Raw genomic sequence first — 17,886 nt, forward strand, 5'->3', positions numbered from 1 at the left:
AAAACGGCAGAATTATATGATTGTTATATGTTGTCTATGTTCTCTCTCTCTAGTAATTTATTGTTTATGTGTATGTAGAATATTAATGTGTCTATATGTCATTAACATGTGTCTCTAAGTTCCTGCAGTGCAGTGGGATTATGCAACAGTTCATTGTGAGAAGGAAGGTGGGAGTTGGAAGTTAAAAGCTCTCATTTCAAGCTTTATTTAAGACATGAGCAGCTGATGAAACTGGATTTTATGTGAGAGCTTGACTTGGATTAAAACTCTCCTCTGACTTTATAAACTACACAAACTACATCCAGTACTTTCAGTAGAAATACACAGCATTCACTTACCGCTGTACATCCCTAAAACAGAGTTAAAAAAAGAAAGGTTATGAAGAAACATTCACAGCTCACATTAAAATAATTGATAATTCATGAAACTGTGAGAAAGTCCTGTCTCTCTTATTTACTGCAGCTCCGTCCGTTAGACTTTCAGTTCAGACCTGGGGTCATCAGTAACATCTGTGCTCTCAGACCAAAATGTTCAGGAGAACAAAGGAAAGTTTAGAAGAACACAGAGAGGTCGATCTGAACCATTTTCACTAAAATAATAAACTGGATTTACAGGAGGTTCAGTGCAGACGTGTTTGAGAACTGAGAAAATGTGGACGTTGGTGAATTTAAAGTGAAGGAAAATGGATCATTGAGAGTGTGTTTACATTAATCAAAGCAGGGAAACGGTTTCGTTAAATTAAAGAGGGATGTTTTCATGTCTAAGAACAAAGTTTAAACAACAAAAGCTATATCTGAGATGAGCTAATGCTAAAGCTAACACTGGATGCTCAGAGCAATGTTAGATGCTGAGGAGGTGCAGGTGCATTGTGGGAAAGAATGTGAACAGCCTTCATTCTGTGATGGGAGACTTTATCAGGTGAATATTCCCTGAAAGAACTGAGGTCACTGTCTGATTTCTGGATTAAACTGTAATAGATGTGATACGTTTATAAACACAGCAGACATTGTGATCAGTGTGAGGAGGGATGAGTGATGTACTCACCAAGTATGAAGGATCTGTATAAAGAAAATAACAGAGCAGAGTGTAAGATAAAACCCAGTGAGTAAACACTAGCATCATTTATAAACACTACGTGTTCCTACAAACACTGACTCCTGTTCCTGAAGTGATTAATGAGCCCAATAGAATTTGTGGCAGAAGTTCCCTGGTGTTTTTCCAGGATTTACACTGATGTGAGCTCCAGTAAAAAAAAGTTATTGAGCTGAATTAATGTGATTATATTTATGTCAGTTGAAATTTTGCCTCTCTGTCAGATAGTTATTTTGGGGCTGTGTAATTCTGTGGCGGATTTGGATGTTGAGCTTCTTGAGATTTTCTTACTGAGGCTCAGAAAACAGATCCTTCTTTGGAGAGATTTAGGAAAATGAACATTAAATTTCATTCCTGTGATGAGCATGTGGCTGTTACTTGTTTGTGGGTTTGGTGTAAATATGGATCCCTTCATCTCTGACTGACTAAGAGTGTAATGGAATCTGTCAAATTATTGGTTGTGAACGTGTGTCAACAGCAAGTTTTAAAATTATCTCTTGACCATTTGTTCAGTTGGAAATCTAGGGGTTACAAAAACCTACAGTCATATATAATTTATAAGGTGGGAAAACACCCTGGAGGGGGCGCCAGTACAGGATAACACACAGACTCACTTCTGAGTCACCAATTCACCTACCAACATGCGTTTTTGAACTGTGGGAGGAACCCTAAGCACCTGGAGAAAACCCACACAGACACAGGGAGAACACACCAAACTCCTCACAGACAGTCACCAGGAACAGGAATCAAACCCACAACCTCCAGGACCCTGGGGCTGTGTGACTGCGACACTACCTGCTGCGCCACTGTGCTGCCCACGACCACTGTACACGTTAATTTGTGTTAATACTGACTTACCACCCACTTCTACTGTACACTCCTCTGTTATTGTTCCATCAGTGAGCTGGACAGTGTTCCATCAATGTCCTAAATCTGACAGTGTGCAGTTTCTGATCTGTAAGGAGACGTTTCCTCTCTGCAGCTCCTGAGTGAACAGACTCACTCACTCACTCGTAGCCCCGCCCCTCTGTCACCTGTCTGTTCTTATAGAGACAAACACACTCTGTCCCCTTAAACCATCTGATCTCCAGGTCAACAGCACTGACTTCAGGAGACAGGTGACAGGAGAGAGTGGCGGCAGAGCTAGTCTGAACCTCATCAGGGGGTCCAATGAGTTTAAACTCTGTGAAGGAAAACACACACCACGATGTTCACAGTTAAACCTGTTACAGGAAACAATAACTAATCAATATTAAACACTTATCAATATCTGGATTTGGCTCACTGTTGTTTGCAGTCGCCATTTTTATCTCTTCATCTCCTCTTACAGCTTCAGGCTCAAAACCTCCTACAGACAGAGAGAGAAAGAGAGAGAGTGAGAGAAGGAGAGCTACACAAAAGCACTTAAAATACTGGTAAAATTATGCTGCCATTTCAAGCTTCAAAATAAATGTTAAGACATCAGCAGAAATGTTGCAAAACCCCCATAATCCCACACTCAAACTCATCCCGATACTTCACTGCATTATAAACATATAATCCGTCTTTATCCATGCCTACACCAACATTTTAATAACCCAAACTACATCATAGTCCTGACCAGAGTCCCATTTTCTCTTTCTATTAAAATAAATAGCAGTTTTAGCTGGAACCAACATAAACTATGACCCACAAACAAGAAAAAAACGTTCCTCTCTCTGTAAAGGGAGAAATGAATGGAAAGGGGAAGGACTGAGAAAGGGGAAGAGAGAGAGACTGAAAGAATCAGGAAGACAGAGACAGAAAGTGTCAGTTTAAATGCTTAGTTTAATGATTGTTTTCTCTTATTCAGAGGAAATGGACCCAGATATACACATAAATGTAACACTTTTCCTCTTCTCAAATTAAACTAAACACTATTTTAGGAAATGTTTACTGACCACCTTCCAGAACCTGTTAGTTTCACCTCTGCTGCTCTTTCCTTCGTCCTTCTTCAGAGTCATATCACTGCTTCAGGAGAAACCTGCTCCATTTTAAAGCAGCTCAGATCCGCTCTTTGTCTCAAACACAGAGATCCACAAAAACAAGCCAGAGTTAATCCTTCATCCACGAACCTTACACACACCTCTCTCTCCACTTCAGCGTCCAGAGCGTAGCACACTGCACTCTTTCACTTTCACCTACTGTTCAAGATACACTCTGGGTTACCACAGTGGTGGAAGAGTCTCCACAATAACTAACAATTTTACCAAATTCTCCCATAAAAATGAAGATCAGTGCAGTAGTTAGACCTGTGCCCTTTAGTTTCATGGAGTAAAGCAGCTGACGGGTAAATCAGTGTTCATTAGAAAACCATGTACCACTTCATCACTGATCATAATGCTCTCTCTCTCACAGAATTTTACAAAATACCTTTAAAAAAGCATTAAAGAGACACAGCAAAGTAAATGGTATTATCACATATCACCCGTGTGCTTATTTTTATATCTGTGTATAATAATTAATGAAGTATAGTAATGCATCCCAATACCAATACCAGAATTTGTTGTTTCAGACATAAAGAGGACAGGCTGATACTATTGATCTGAACAATGTTGTAAGGAACATAATGGCATTTAAAAATCTGAAATAAGAAGATAGAATTAACTAATTCATGAAGACAGAGAGCAATTCTGCAACCTCAAATTTTCAGAATAAAGTAATAAATTTTAATTAATAATTAATTATTAATTAAACCCTAAATAAATTCTGTCATTAAAGTAAGAAAAATTCAGAGGTAAAAAAGGAGATTAATATAAAATAATTATAAGAAAAAAGTCTGAATAATTCTAAGAATAAAGTCAGAATATTTAGAGAAACACTGTTTGGGTTATTATCTATTGTAATATTAAGACATGTGTTCTAGCCTCGTGCCCAGTGATTCCGGGTAGGCTCCGGACCAACCGCGACCCTGAACTGGTGTCACATCCTGGCCCAGTCCTGTTTTCCCCACCATGTGCTCAAGTAGCACATGGCTCTGTTTTTTGGTGTTCCTGTCTCCGCCCTAGTCCTGCCTCTGTCTTGTCTTGTTCTGACGTACCCCTGTGGTCCTGATGTTCCAGAGGACTGAGTATTTTTTCTCTAAATCTATACAATATTATGATATCAGCAATGCACTGCATTCCTCAATTACACTGCAAAGGGTTGTGTCTGTTTCATTAAAACTGCAGCGAAATTGTCTGACTTATTGTCTGAAGTATTCTGTGTTGAATCTAAAAAGCTTCATCATTGTCACAGCTCTGCAGCAATCCTTCATTTCAACAAACCTTCAGGACACTTACAACTTCAGAACATTTAAAATATATTATTTACATTATAACACAAACAGTTTCACCTGTGTGTTCTGTTTCACATGACGACATCATGTAGAAGCTCTTAAACCTGTAGCTGTGCATCAGTTAAACACTTAAGCATTTAATAATTATAGTAGTAGTAGTAATAATAATAATACTGCTCTGTATCTGCAGTGTTTCTAGTTTGAGAGATAAAAGTAAAGAGCACTAAAAACTCAGCTCCAGACTAAAGAGCTCAGAGTGTGAAATCTTGTGTGTAGTTTGAGACGTGCTGCTCTGGAGCTTTAGAGAACTTCTCCTGATGGGTTCCTCAGTAAGTCTGACTTTCTGATCGTCTGAATCCTGTTTGATTTCTTCACTTCACTCTGTAATAAACACATTCTTTAGCAGATCAATCGCTTCTATTCAAATCAGATCAAATTTATTCATATAGTGCTTTTTACAACTGATTTTATCACAAAGCAGCCTCACAGAATTCCAGTAAATAACCATTTCATTATCAAACAGTGTTTCCTTCATTGAACAACATTAAATATAAACACGTCTCTGCTGTTAAACACGTTAGGACGGTATTCTGATTCTATTAAATGTCACCAGTCCAAAATATTCAGAACCTCTCTCTCTTAGAATCAGTGTTTAGATCTGTGTGTGTGTGTGTGTGTGTGTGCGTGTGCGTGTGTGTCTGCTCTGAACACAAAGCACAGCTCAATACATTCACATTCCATCAGTTTCAAAGCAGTTCCACACTCATTTAAACTCACCTCTGTTCTCTCCATGAGTCAACGCCACCTGTGGAAGTAAACAATATGAATATGAAGATTTAATGGATGGTTTCATAAGTTACTCATTTCATTAAATTAGTGGAGAGTAACCAAGACCATTTTCAAGAACAGTGACATCACTCCCATCAGAGTCCACACTGCTTTTATCTGTGGTGTTTTTTTCAGTAAACTTCACTGTTCCTGCGGTGCAGTGGGATTATACAGCAGTGCATTGTGGGAAGGAAGGTGGGAGATGGAAGTTAAAAACTCTCATTTGAAGATTTGTTTAACCCTCCTGTTGTGTTCCAGTCAAATCAGACCGATTTACAAATTTACATTGAAAAAGTGTAGTAAATGTCATGTGTTTATCACGAGGTTCCATTACTGTGTTCAAACATGGTATTTGAACATCTAAAATATATCTGAAATGATGTCATAAAAATGGTGTTTTATGAAACATTATTATATATTAAGGGTAATTCTTTATATTATCATTATTCAAAATATTAAAAATATCTATCAGTGCATAATATGCAGTTTGACAATTACTAGAATCCATGAAGACAGAGTTATTCCTGTCTTTGTCATGACTATGATATATTCATATTCTGATGAAAACTGCCACATTTGCACTTTTCACTCCTTGCAGTTTAAGAGACAGCAGAATGCTACCGGTGATTGGCTGTTTGTGTGCCACTCCCATCACAGTCCATTATAAAGGGATATGAAAGGCTGTTTTAGACCCAGGGCGAGAGCTCTTTTGTTTTATACATTGTGCTTTCCTGACTATTCACAGGGCAGCACGTAGTGTCCCAGTCACACAGCTCCAGGAACCTGGAGGTTGTGGGTTTGAGTCCCGCTCCGGGTCACTGTCTGTGAGGTGTGTTCTCCCTGTGTCCTTTTGGGTTTCCTCCCACAGTCCAAAATCACACATTGGTAGGTGGATCGTAGCCCCGCCCCTCTGTCACCTGTCTGTTCTTATAGAGACAAACACACTCCGTCTCCTTAAACCACCTGATCTCCAGGTCAACAGCACTGACTTCAGGAGACCGGTGACAGTGGCAGCAGAGCCAGAGTCATATTCATCATCACAGGATCCAATGAGTTTAAACTCTGTGAAGGAAAACACACACCACGATGTTCACAGTTAAACCTGTTGTGAGAAACAATAATTATATCAAAACTGATCAATATGTGGATTTTTGTCTCACTGTTGCTTGCAGTCTCCATTTTATCTCTTTATCTCATCCTACAGAGAGAGAGAGAGAGAGAGAGAGAGAGAGAGAGAGAGAGAAAGGGAGACAGAGAGAGATAGAGAGAGAAAAAGAGAGAGAGAGAGAGATAGAGAGAGAGAGAAAGAGAGAGAGAGAGAGAGAGAGACGGTAATACTCAATGCGGTGAAGACCTGAAAGCAAGCCCTTCACTTTAAAGGTAAAGTAACAAACTGTGATATTACTATATTGTTTTTGAGTAAATGGTATCTATTGCTCTTAAAGATGAGTCAAATTTACTGCTTTAAATCGTTATATTTAATAAGTAGCCCATACAACCATCTGATATCAGTTCAGTTTTTACCACTCTATGTACATGAGAAATTGAATGAAATTACTGTACTTATTTTAAAATATAATTTTATGGAGCATACAATTAATACAAAAAATAACAGTTTGTGATTGGACGCCATTTACTCAAACTCTATACAGTAGTATATATTTCATAGGTACACAGCATGTTAGACACTGAACTGATATCTGTATTTATTAAGTAACTATTAGAAATGACCATTTTATAAACCGCTTAAGGGCTTTCTTTCTTCTTCACGCGCACTGAGTTTTACCGCTCAGTGTCTGCGCACAAAAATATGACGTGCGGCGAGTGTAACTGTGTTTCTGAAAAGGCGGTTGATTAAACCGGACTCCCGTTACAGAAAAGAGTAGTAACTTGTTTCTCCGTTAGTCAACGGTGCGGATTGAAACCGAGTCCTACAGCACTTCTCACAACACAACACATCCAACAAATGCTCATCGGAAACTCTGAATGTAAATGTGGCGGCATTATTGTTTTTGTCCACCACAGGAATTTGAATCCCAGAAAACGGGAAACTGCTCGGCCTCTGCTGCCCTTCCTTTCGCTCTCCTTCAGAGTTATAGGACTGCTTCAGGAGAAACCTGCTCCACTTTAAAGCAGCTCAAATCCGCTCTCTCCACAAAAACGTAATAATATAATATAATATAATATAATATAAAATAGTGGGAGGCACGGTGGCGCAGTCACACAGCTCCAGGAGCCTGGAGGTTGTGGGTTCGATTCCCGCTCCGGGTGACTGTCTGTGAGGAGTTGGTGTGTTCTCCCCGTGTCCGCGTGGGTTTCCTCCGGGTGCTCCGGTTTCCTCCCACAGTCCAAAAAACACACGTTGGTAGGTGAATTGGCGACTCAAAAGTGTCCGTAGGTGTGTGTTGCCCTGTGAAGGACTGGCGCCCCCTCCAGGGTGTATTCCCGCCTTGCGCCCAATGATTCCAGGTAGGCTCTGGACCCACTGCAACCCCGAATTGGATAAGTGGTTGCAGATAATGAATGAATGAATTAATTAATAATATAATATAATATATCCACAAATGTAACACGCACCTCTCTCTCTTAATTCCAGCGTCCAGAGCAGAGCACTTGAGTTTCAGTTTCTCCTGCAGCTCAGTCCCGACCCTCCCTCTCCCCACTACATGTTCCTGCAGTAACCGGAGGCTACAGTTTCAGGATCACAAGTGTAGGACCCTGTGATTTCGTGACACTGCCCTCTAAAGGTACAAGCAGGCGAGAAGACTGCAGCTTTAGGACCCCATTAGCGATGTATCTAAAGGCTTATTAAACAGAAAAAAACTTTTTAAAATATTTTTAAAGCTTATTCCACCTAAAAAAATGGTGTCTAAAGTGTTATTTATTCCGCCGATATAACTGCTTATAATTTAGTTGTAAAGGTTTATTAGACCCAAAAATAAACTTTATCTGCTTACAGTTTAAAGGCTTGTTCCGCTGAATGCTCCTTTATCCAACTTCTTATAATTAATTTTTAAAGGATTTTTCCATGTAGTACTCTATATAACTAGCTTTAAGAACATGTTCAACCCAAATACTCCATATTGATATAAAATATAATGTAGTTGCCGAAGAAAGACTGGAAACCTTTTTACCCACAAATTGTCTAAATACAAGCCTATTTTTAATCTACCGTTTGATCTTAGATTAAAAGCTGTGGCCCAACAACTCAGTTCATATCAACATAAGAACCATATATATGAAAAATTCCAAAATGGATTCAGGGCACATCATAGCACTGAGGCAGCTCTAGCCAAGATAACAAATCATTTTCTTCTTGCCTCTGGTTTTGTCACGGCTGAGGGGAGGACGAGGAGGCGGACGTACACCCAAGGACTAACGTTTTTGACACAAACAAAAGTGCCAGGACCTGAGCTGAAAGGAGTCTGGTAAATAGCACACCTGGCCCATAGAAGACCCACCTTGTCTGACTCACTGCCAAAACATGATCATTTTCAAAATAAAAGTTTGTGGAAAAAAAACTAAACATATTTTGGTTCCAGGTAAGTTACTTTTTATGGTCTCCTCTCTAGTGTTTTTAGTATGTTTAAGGGCTATTAATGAATGCATTGTCAGTGGTTGTTTTTTATTGAGTAAGCTTTATTGGCAAAACATTGGAAAGACAGACATAAAAAGCTCATTTCTTCTGATTCCTTGCGCCCCACCTGCAATAGCCCCACACTTTGATAAACGCTGCTTTAAAGTAACACATAACAGTGTTTACAATCACAGTCTTTAATCACAGTTTATTTCATTGCTTGTTCATTCTGTACTTTTTGTTTGTTCAGCAACATCTCTTAACTCGTTTAATTATAAAATTATATCCAGATAATTCCCAAATACAATTTCTTGTTGCAGTTTTTTGCTCTAACCAAAAAAAGCTGTCCTAAAAGTGTAGAAATAGGTTCTGTATAGAACCAGGAACAACTAAAAGAACAGGTGTTAGTGTCACCCTTGTCCTGTCCTGTCTGTTTTCCCCGCCATGTGCTCACTTGGCACATGGCTCTGTTTGTTATTGTCCATGTCTCCGCCCATGTCCCGCCTTATCATCAATGTCCTTGTCAGTGTCGTTTGTAATCCGTCCCCCTCGTTATCTGTCTCAGGTGTCTCTTGTCTGTGTAATGTATTTAAGTTCCCTTGTCTTGCTTCCTGTTTGTCAGCCAGCCAGCCAATTAATCTGTCTGTCTCTGCTGTTTCTCGTTTCCAATATCACTGTCGTTTTCTTACCTTCAGTCTTTCCGTATGTCTAGTTTGTCTGTATCCCTCTTTAGTCTGTTTAGCTCTCTGTCCTGTGTTAGTCTGTTTAGCTCTCTGTGTCCATGTCTCTGTTAGTTCCCTGTTTTCTGTCAAAGTCTCTCTGTTTTGTTATATCTTGTTTAAATAAAAAGTATAAAGGAAGTGTGTCCGCCTCCGTCAGTCTGCTCCGGGATCCTGACAGTTAGATAATTAAATTTTAGAGACGGACTTTTTTTTTTAGAGACTTATTATACGTAACTTTGAACCGGACCATTTAGTGATGACATTTAGTGAGGTCTCTAGTACAGAGGTGTTTCTGCAGAAAGAAAAAAAACATGAAACATAATGTGTAAAATGGCCATGTAAAAGATAAACATATTTATATCAAATAGACTCATAAAGCATAAACATCACTGTAATAACTGTGTTTAGTTTACCTAACTGTTAACACCCTGGTCTTTATCTTTATTGCTGTCATTATTTTTTGAATAATAAACATGAACATTATCAAAGATCACATTACAAACATTTGATCTCGTTTGTTGATTTGTTCTCATGTAATACCTATAAATATATTTGCAAAAATGTTGGAAATTTACATGGCCCCTGATGCAGTTGAGAAGAATCTTTTCTCAGAAAGAGAAGTGCCCTGATCTAAGAAGATTGTCCTTTACAGGGTTTTATTGCAGAGCTCTAATAACAAAACTGTCTGCTCTGCCCCTGACCCTCAACAATCAATATTCATCTGAACCAATATATAATTATTACACAGTGAACACACAGTGATGTTAGAACAGAGAACACTCCTCTCTTTCTGTAATAAATTATAAACAGATTTACCAGTTCATTAAACACATCTATAGTGTAGTTTGTGAATTCACCTGGTGCCAGTGTGTAGTGGATAAACTACAGCCGTGAAAGAAGGGTCAGAAATAATGTTCAGAAACGCTGCCCTGAGGAAAAAATGAAAACATCTGATATCCAGGAAATATATCTATTATTTATCATTATTAGAAACTGTTAAATATTTAAAAATGGGGGGCACTAATGAGTGTCGTATGGAGTAGGCGTGTTTTACGGAGCTCCTCCGCACACAATGTCTTTTTTTTTTTTTTTTTACAATTTTTCTTAACGCCGTCTGTTAATCATTTTTTCAATGCTTGTATAAAATAAGCTGAATTTCAACTTTCCCCGTTTACACTTTCTGGCACCCGGAATGCCACCAAAAGCCCTAAAACAACCGAAAGAGCCTCAGCGTGCGACGGTAAGCATGGAGGATGAAACTAGCCAAGGAAGCGACGAGGACCTGCCTCAGATCTGGGAAAAATTTGCTAAAAAGATCTTGAAGTCAATAAATGAGAGCTTCGATGAGTTTGAACTGTCTTTTCAAACTTTACAAACTGCGCTGCACTCTGTCACGGAGAAAATGGACGTGGCAGAGGAACAAATCCGGGATCATGAGTCGCGCATTAGCTTACTTGAGGCTTCTTTGACCGAGACCCAGAAGAAAAATGAAGCTCTCAAAATTAAACTCGATGACCTGGAGGGTCGATCACGCTGCAACAACATTAAAATAGTCGGGGTGCCAGAGGGAGAGGAAAAGGGAAAACCAACAGTTTGTGTTGTCGGCCTACTTCCCAGGCTACTTGGAGCTACACACTTCACTGAACCACTCATTATCGACCGGGCCCATCGCGTGCTTCAATCCAAACCTCCAGAAGGAGCAAGACCTCGCACAATTATCGCCCGGGTTCATTTCTACACCGAGAAGGAGCGGATTTTGAGGCTTCGAGCCGGGCGCAACCTCGACTACAACGGCCACAAAGTGTTCATTTTTCCGGACTACACGGCTGAGGGTCTAAATCAGAGAAGGAGCTTCAAGGATGTCATGCAGGCGCTGCGTGCGCTAAAGGTGTCACACATGCTCCGCTTCCCGTGTTCGCCATGAAGGTCAGCTCAGGAGCTTCACATCCCCTTCAAGTTTGAATGGGTTTGAATGGGTGTTGTTGGTACTTTACAGCTTCTGGTGTGTTTCAACGGCTAGGTTCTTTAACAATTGGTTTTTGTTTTCCACGTTCATTGCAGATGGTATTACATTGTGTACATATTCAAACAAAGTGCGGAGATGCTCATTAGGTGGTGTAATTTAGTAGTAGTATATACCACAGATACATTGTTATCTCTGTGCGCTTAGTGTTCCTGTCTATAAGGGTAAATACAGTGCTTTTCTTTTGTAGATGCTTACTGAGCTCCATTTACTTCTAAGGCCAGAGGCATTGCTATTCTTTTTCGTAAAAATATACCATTTCACTTAGAAACTATGGTGGCGGACCCACAGGGCAGATATATTATAGTCTTTGGCCATATTAACTCTTTTCCCCTAGCTCTGGTTAATGTGTATGGCCCTAATTTTGATGCTCCTGATTTTTTTCATAAATTGTTTGATGCTTTCCCAGTAGATAAGTTTAGGGACATCATAATTGGAGGTGATTTCAACTGTTACCTGGACTCCTATATGGACAGACTTTCTCAGAGTCCACCATCTTCATTAATGTCTATTAATGTTTTGAACCAGTTGATGAAGTCTAGAAATATGGTAGATATTTGGAGGCTGCAGCATCCCACTCACAAAGATTTTTCATTTTACTCTCATGTACACAAATCATTTACAAGGATCGATTATTTCTTGGTAAATTCTGAACTTATTGGTAACATCGAAGACACCAAGTACCATAATATTTTGATTTCAGATCACTGTCCAGTCACTCTTCAACTCCAATGTAATATGGCCAAAGAAAAATATAGATGGCGCTTTAACCCTCTTTTGCTTAAAGATCCACTATTTAATGAATATATTAATGCAAAGCTCAATGAAGTCTTGGAGGTAAATGATAATGGTGAGGTTTCAGACTGTACTATTTGGGAGACTCTGAAGGTAGTCATGAGAGGACATATTATTTCATTTGAAGCACAAAAAAGAAATTCAACAACATTAGATTATTGGAAATTGAAATGGAACTTACGGCACTTGAAAAAACATACAGATCTTCTCTTGCACAATCAATTTACAACCAAATTTTAAAATTAAAATATGAATACAATTCAATTCTCAGCCAGCATGTGGAAATCTATTTGCTTAAACTAAAATATAAATATTTTGAATTGGGGGATAAGCCTGAAAGATTATTGTCCAGACAGTTAAAAGGGATACAATCTAAGCAAGCCATTCACAAAATAATTTCAAGTTCCGTTGAAATAATCACAGATCCAAAAGAAATAAACAGTTGCTTTAGGGAGTTCTACTCTGACCTATATTCTTCTTCTCTTTTTGTCACTGAGGCAGATTTTAACCAGTTTTTTGATAATCTGACAATACCACAATTGCCTGAGTCTTGCAAAGAAGAATTAGATGCTCTGATATCAGAAATGGACCTTTTAGAGGCTATCCAGGCTTTCCCATCAGGCAAAATTCCTGGTCCGGATGGATTTGGGTGCGAATTCTACAAAGCTTTTAGTAGAAAACTCGTCCCCTCTATGCTGAGGATGATAAATGACTCTATTAGGAATGCTAAATTTCCTAAATCTCTGTATGAGGCAAACATTATTTTATTATTAAAAAAAGGAAAGGTGGAGTCTGACCCTGCCTCTTATAGGCCAATAGCTCTCTTGAATTTCGATCAAAAAGTGTTGACCAAGGTATTATCGATTAGACTGGGAAAGCATATCTCCAAAATAATTCATACAGATCAGACCGGTTTTATACCAGGTAGATTCTCATTTGCCAATACACGCCTACTTCTTAACATTCTATACTCAAATAAACTAAAAGATAAAGAGGCCGCCATTATATCTTTGGATGCTCAGAAAGCTTTTGATCAGTTAGAATAGCCATATATGTTTAAGGTGCTCAGAAGATTTGGATTTGGTGACTTTTTTACTACATTGGTTAAGATGCTTTATCTTTGTCCAACATCAGTAGTGTTCACTAACGGAGAGTGCTCTAGTCCATTTGATCTATGTCGAGGGATTCGTCAGGGGGACCCGTTGTCTCCCCTTCTTTTTGATTTAGCACTTGAACCATTGGCAATAGGGATTAGGAATCATCCACATATACATGGTATTAAATCTGGTGATGTTGAGAGCCTCGTGAATCTGTATGCAGATGATTTGTTGGTATTTATATCCGATCCGGTGCTGTCTGTGCCTAATTTATTAAATTATATAGATGCTTTTAGTAAACTTTCAGGTTACTCAATTAACTGGACCAAAAGTGAATTCATAAATATTACCAATAACCATAGTCCTACATTTTTTAATTCTTTGCCATTTAAAATAGTTGAGGATCATTTCACATATTTAGGCCTTAAAATTCCAAAAAAATCCAAAATATCTTTTTAAATGGAATTTTCTGCATATGATTGACAAATTAAAAGCAAATATTGAGAGCTGGAAGTTGATTCCCCTTTCGATGATTGGATGTATCAATGCTATTAAAATGGTGATTTTACCACATTTTCTATATTTATTCCAAAACATACCTATTTGCCTCCCCTCAGCCTTTTTTAAACAACTAGACTCAATTATCTGTGCTTTTGTTTGGGCCAATAAACCTCCCCGTATAGCAAGAAGACATTTACAACGTCATACAGCACTTGGAGGGTTAGGTCTACCGGTGTTTAAACAGTATTACTGGGCAGCCAAAGCAAGGGTTCTCACTTACTGGCAGAAGGGAGCTATAGACCATTCAATTTCTGAGGAGACTCCACTGTGGCTAAGAATAGAGACCCAGTCTCTAACAAAATCTTCATTACCGGTCTTACTATTCTCTATGACAAGTCCTTCCATCAAAACATTTGGCAATAATTTTATCATCAGAAACTCTTTGAAGATTTTGAATCAAATGAAAAGGTTTCTCTCCTTGCCTCTAGTTTCTACACATACTCCTTTAACATGCAACCATTTTTTTTGTTCCAGCTCAGTCAGATAAGGTGTTTGCTACCTGGAGAGATAAGGGTTTATTGTGCATTAAAGATTTTTATATAGACAACAGTTTTGTTTCTTTTGCCCAGATTACATCAAGATTCAATCTTCCTTCTTCCCACTTTTTTCGATATTTGCAGCTTAGGCACTATGTTCAAAAAACATCTTTTTTAACTGAACCAAAAGAACATATTTCAACAACAGCGCACCAAAACGCTTTTGTAGCGTGTGGGGACAGGTTCTGAACTATTTGGAGCGGGCCCAGCCAACATCAGCCCTGCCTTGAATTATACACTATGTGGATGTATTACTTGTTAACCTATTTATAACTCATACATTTCTGACAGCCTAAATATTTTATTTTTATTTTATCTATTTACATTTTTTATTATTAATTTTTTTTTTTTTTCTAAATTAATTTTTCTATTTTGTTTATTATGGTGGCGTACAGGTGTGTACGTGTTCTATTTTAGTTAGGTCTGTGTTTGTACATTTTTTCAAGTGTGTATCTGTCGTTAATTTCTGTTTTGTTTTATGTGATTTCGAAAATAAAATATTAAAAAATAAAAATATATTAAATTGTTCAACCTCTAGATGTTATTTTTATTGCTTAAGTTATTTTATGAAAGCCACTGTTTCACTTGTAGATGGTCCACCTTGTAGCTGCAAGGTCAGAGACAGTAGCTCATCTGTTACTGAACAATTTGTGTTGTCATCCTTTAGTCACAGGACACAGGACGCTGACCACAGAGCACTGCTGAATATTACTGCTGTGGCCCTGCATAGTGTTAGTCCCCTTTCTACTGTTCTTCACTGGTCAGGACCTCCACAGAGCAGGTATGATTTCTGTGGTGGATCAGTCTCGGTGCTGTAGTGACACTGATGTGGTGGTGGTGTGTTAGTGTGTGTGGTGCTGTTATAAGTGCTGTGGTTGTAGAACGTGCTACTGTACGGTCAGTGGAGCTCAGAGAATGGACAGTGAATATAGAAACAATGAGGTGATCTTAATGGTGTAATCTCACATTCTCTTAACATCAGACAACAACTGAGTCAATTAAGAATTTGTATTAAAATATTTTATTCTGTTTGATTTTCCGTAGGGCGGCACGGTGGTGCAGCAGGTAGTGTCTCAGTCACACAGCTCCAGGGACCTGGAGGTTGTGGGTTCGATTCCCGCTCCAGGTGACTGTCTGTGAGGAGTTGGTGTGTTCTCCCTGTGTCTTTGTGGGTTTCCTCCGGGTGCTCCGGTTTCCTCCCACAGTCCAAAAACACACGTTGGTAGGTGGAATGGCGACTCCGTAGGTGTGAGTGAATGTGTCTGTGTTGCCCTGTGAAAGACTGGCACCCCCTCCAGGGTGTATTCCTGCCTTGCGTCCAATGATTCCAGGTAGGCTCTGGACCCACCGCGACCCTGAACTGGATAAGTGGTTACAGATAATGAATGAATGATTTTCCGTAAAAAATACAGATGTTTGTAACAAATTGAATAATCATTTACAGATTACAGTTCTGCTCAAATGTTTCTCAATCTACATTTTCTGATAAAACAGGAACAAATGTTGTGAGACGTCACATTAATCACAACTCCTAAGTGTCCTTAGTCATAAAGTCATCAATTATGAACTCATCATAAAGTTTCTGGTTAAAGATTTTCATCTGCCTCTTCCACATTCACAAACTGAAACACATTTACAGACTGACTTCACAAGAAAGGAACAGATTTAACCGACTTGACTCAAGCTGGACTCTATGTAGACAGAGCCTCTATCATTGCTACTCTGGGCTCAGCTCTGCAGAAACTGCACTATGTAATTCTTAGTGGAGGGTAGGGAACCACCACCCCCTCTCCACTGATTTCAGTACATTGCTATAAATATGAATTACACTTGGGGGAGCCCCTGGAGAAAAAAAAACCCAAAAAACAAATCTTATTTAGTATTCACTTAAATTATCTTTTCATTTGCATATTTTTCTAAGCACTGTTTGTGTAGATGTGATCTGGACCGAAGCAGTCCCTCTTCTGCATCCTGCCACCACACAATATCTACTCGCAGCAGCACTGAAGCTCTAAATCCAGGCTGGAAAGCGGTGACACTCTTTGATTGAGTGGGAGAGAGCATTTGTCTTAATAAAACTGTCTCTCTTTCCACAAGCTTGCACTTTGAAATCATATCTCTATGACAATAAGTGTGGTCCAACTCTCCCCTGCTCCTCCGGTCTCCTGTGCAAGACCAGGAACACCCACCTGTTGCTGATTGGCTGGAGTAGTGTTTTAATATCCAGTCCAAACCACTTTGTGTTTCCCATCTTTAGGCTTAGGCTTTTTAGAAGGTCACTTCATTACTCCTCTACACTGAGTTCACACGTTCCTCCTGATGCCCCTCTCTCCATAATCATCACAATAAACTGAATAAATGCCTTTGTGCACAACTGAGTATAATTGTTTCATCAGTGAAATTAATCTTTAAACCTCTGAGATTCCTTTAGACCGTGAGGAATCCTTAATCTTTTCTCACAGTGGCTTGGTTCAAATGGCAGGGCAGGTTTGGTTTCTACTCATTTCTGATTTGAGGAAGAGGGATTTTTCTGTAGTCTGAACAGCAACATTAAATCTGATGAAATCAAATCTGAGCCACATTTATAGGTGGTTTAATATCTGATTCAAATCTGTTTTCTGGACAGACGACTGAGTTTCACTGTGGAAAGTGGATTTTGTGTGTGTTTATCATCATGTGACGTCCCCACACACTGAGGAAACCCCACCTTCTTCTAAAATTCTGAATAATCTTGAAGAGGTTGTTGACCCATGGAAACTTCATAAACACTTTTAGTAACACAGCCTAATGTGTACCTCTTCTATAGTTAAGAAACATGGTTATTTACCACCACAAACACCTGAGCTAAAGATGAGTAGCCCACTCTGGTCAGAAGACCCTCCACACCCTCACAAAAAAAAAAAGAAAAAGAAAAATCTTTTAAGGCGATGATCACAATTTCTTTTTGTTTGTTTCCTCACTGCTCTGTTTGTGTGCTGTCTGGTGTTTGTACGCATCCCTGGCTAGGTAACTGGAACAAAAAAAGTCTCTTATCTCGGTCTGAAATGGTTCAGGAGCCTGCTACCATTCAGGCACAACAGAGAAACAGCATCTGGAGGCATTGGACAGTGGGGAGTATAAAAATATTTAAATGAAATTAAACATGAATAGGGCGGCACAGTGGCGCAGCAGGTACACACTGCTCCAGGGACCTGGAGGTTGTGGGTTCGATTCCCGCTCCGGGTGACTGTCTGTGAGGAGTTGGTGTGTTCTCCCCGTGTCCGTGTGGGTTTCCTCCAGGTGCTCCGGTTTCCTCCCACAGTCCAAAAACACATGTTGGTAGGTGGATTGGACTCAAAAGTGTCCGTAGTTGTGAATGTG

The 17,886-nt window shown here is 39.2% G+C and overlaps 1 protein-coding gene and 1 long non-coding RNA gene across 2 annotated transcripts in view; both read right to left on the reverse strand.

Moving 5' to 3' along the window:
- The window catches only part of LOC136676507 (golgin subfamily A member 6-like protein 25), a 41,451-nt gene that overhangs the window by 8,970 nt on the left and 14,595 nt on the right, over window positions 1-17,886 (reverse strand). The window lies entirely within an intron of this gene.
- Window positions 968-3,689, reverse strand: LOC136683096 (uncharacterized). The gene is made up of 4 exons (XR_010798750.1): window positions 3,012-3,689; window positions 2,378-2,440; window positions 1,951-2,275; window positions 968-1,058 (listed from the first exon to the last, which is right to left on the reverse strand). It is a non-coding gene; the product is annotated as an uncharacterized lncRNA (long non-coding RNA).

The sequence above is a fragment of the Hoplias malabaricus genome, chromosome 2, assembly GCF_029633855.1.
Source record: "Hoplias malabaricus isolate fHopMal1 chromosome 2, fHopMal1.hap1, whole genome shotgun sequence".
NCBI lineage: Eukaryota > Metazoa > Chordata > Actinopteri > Characiformes > Erythrinidae > Hoplias > Hoplias malabaricus.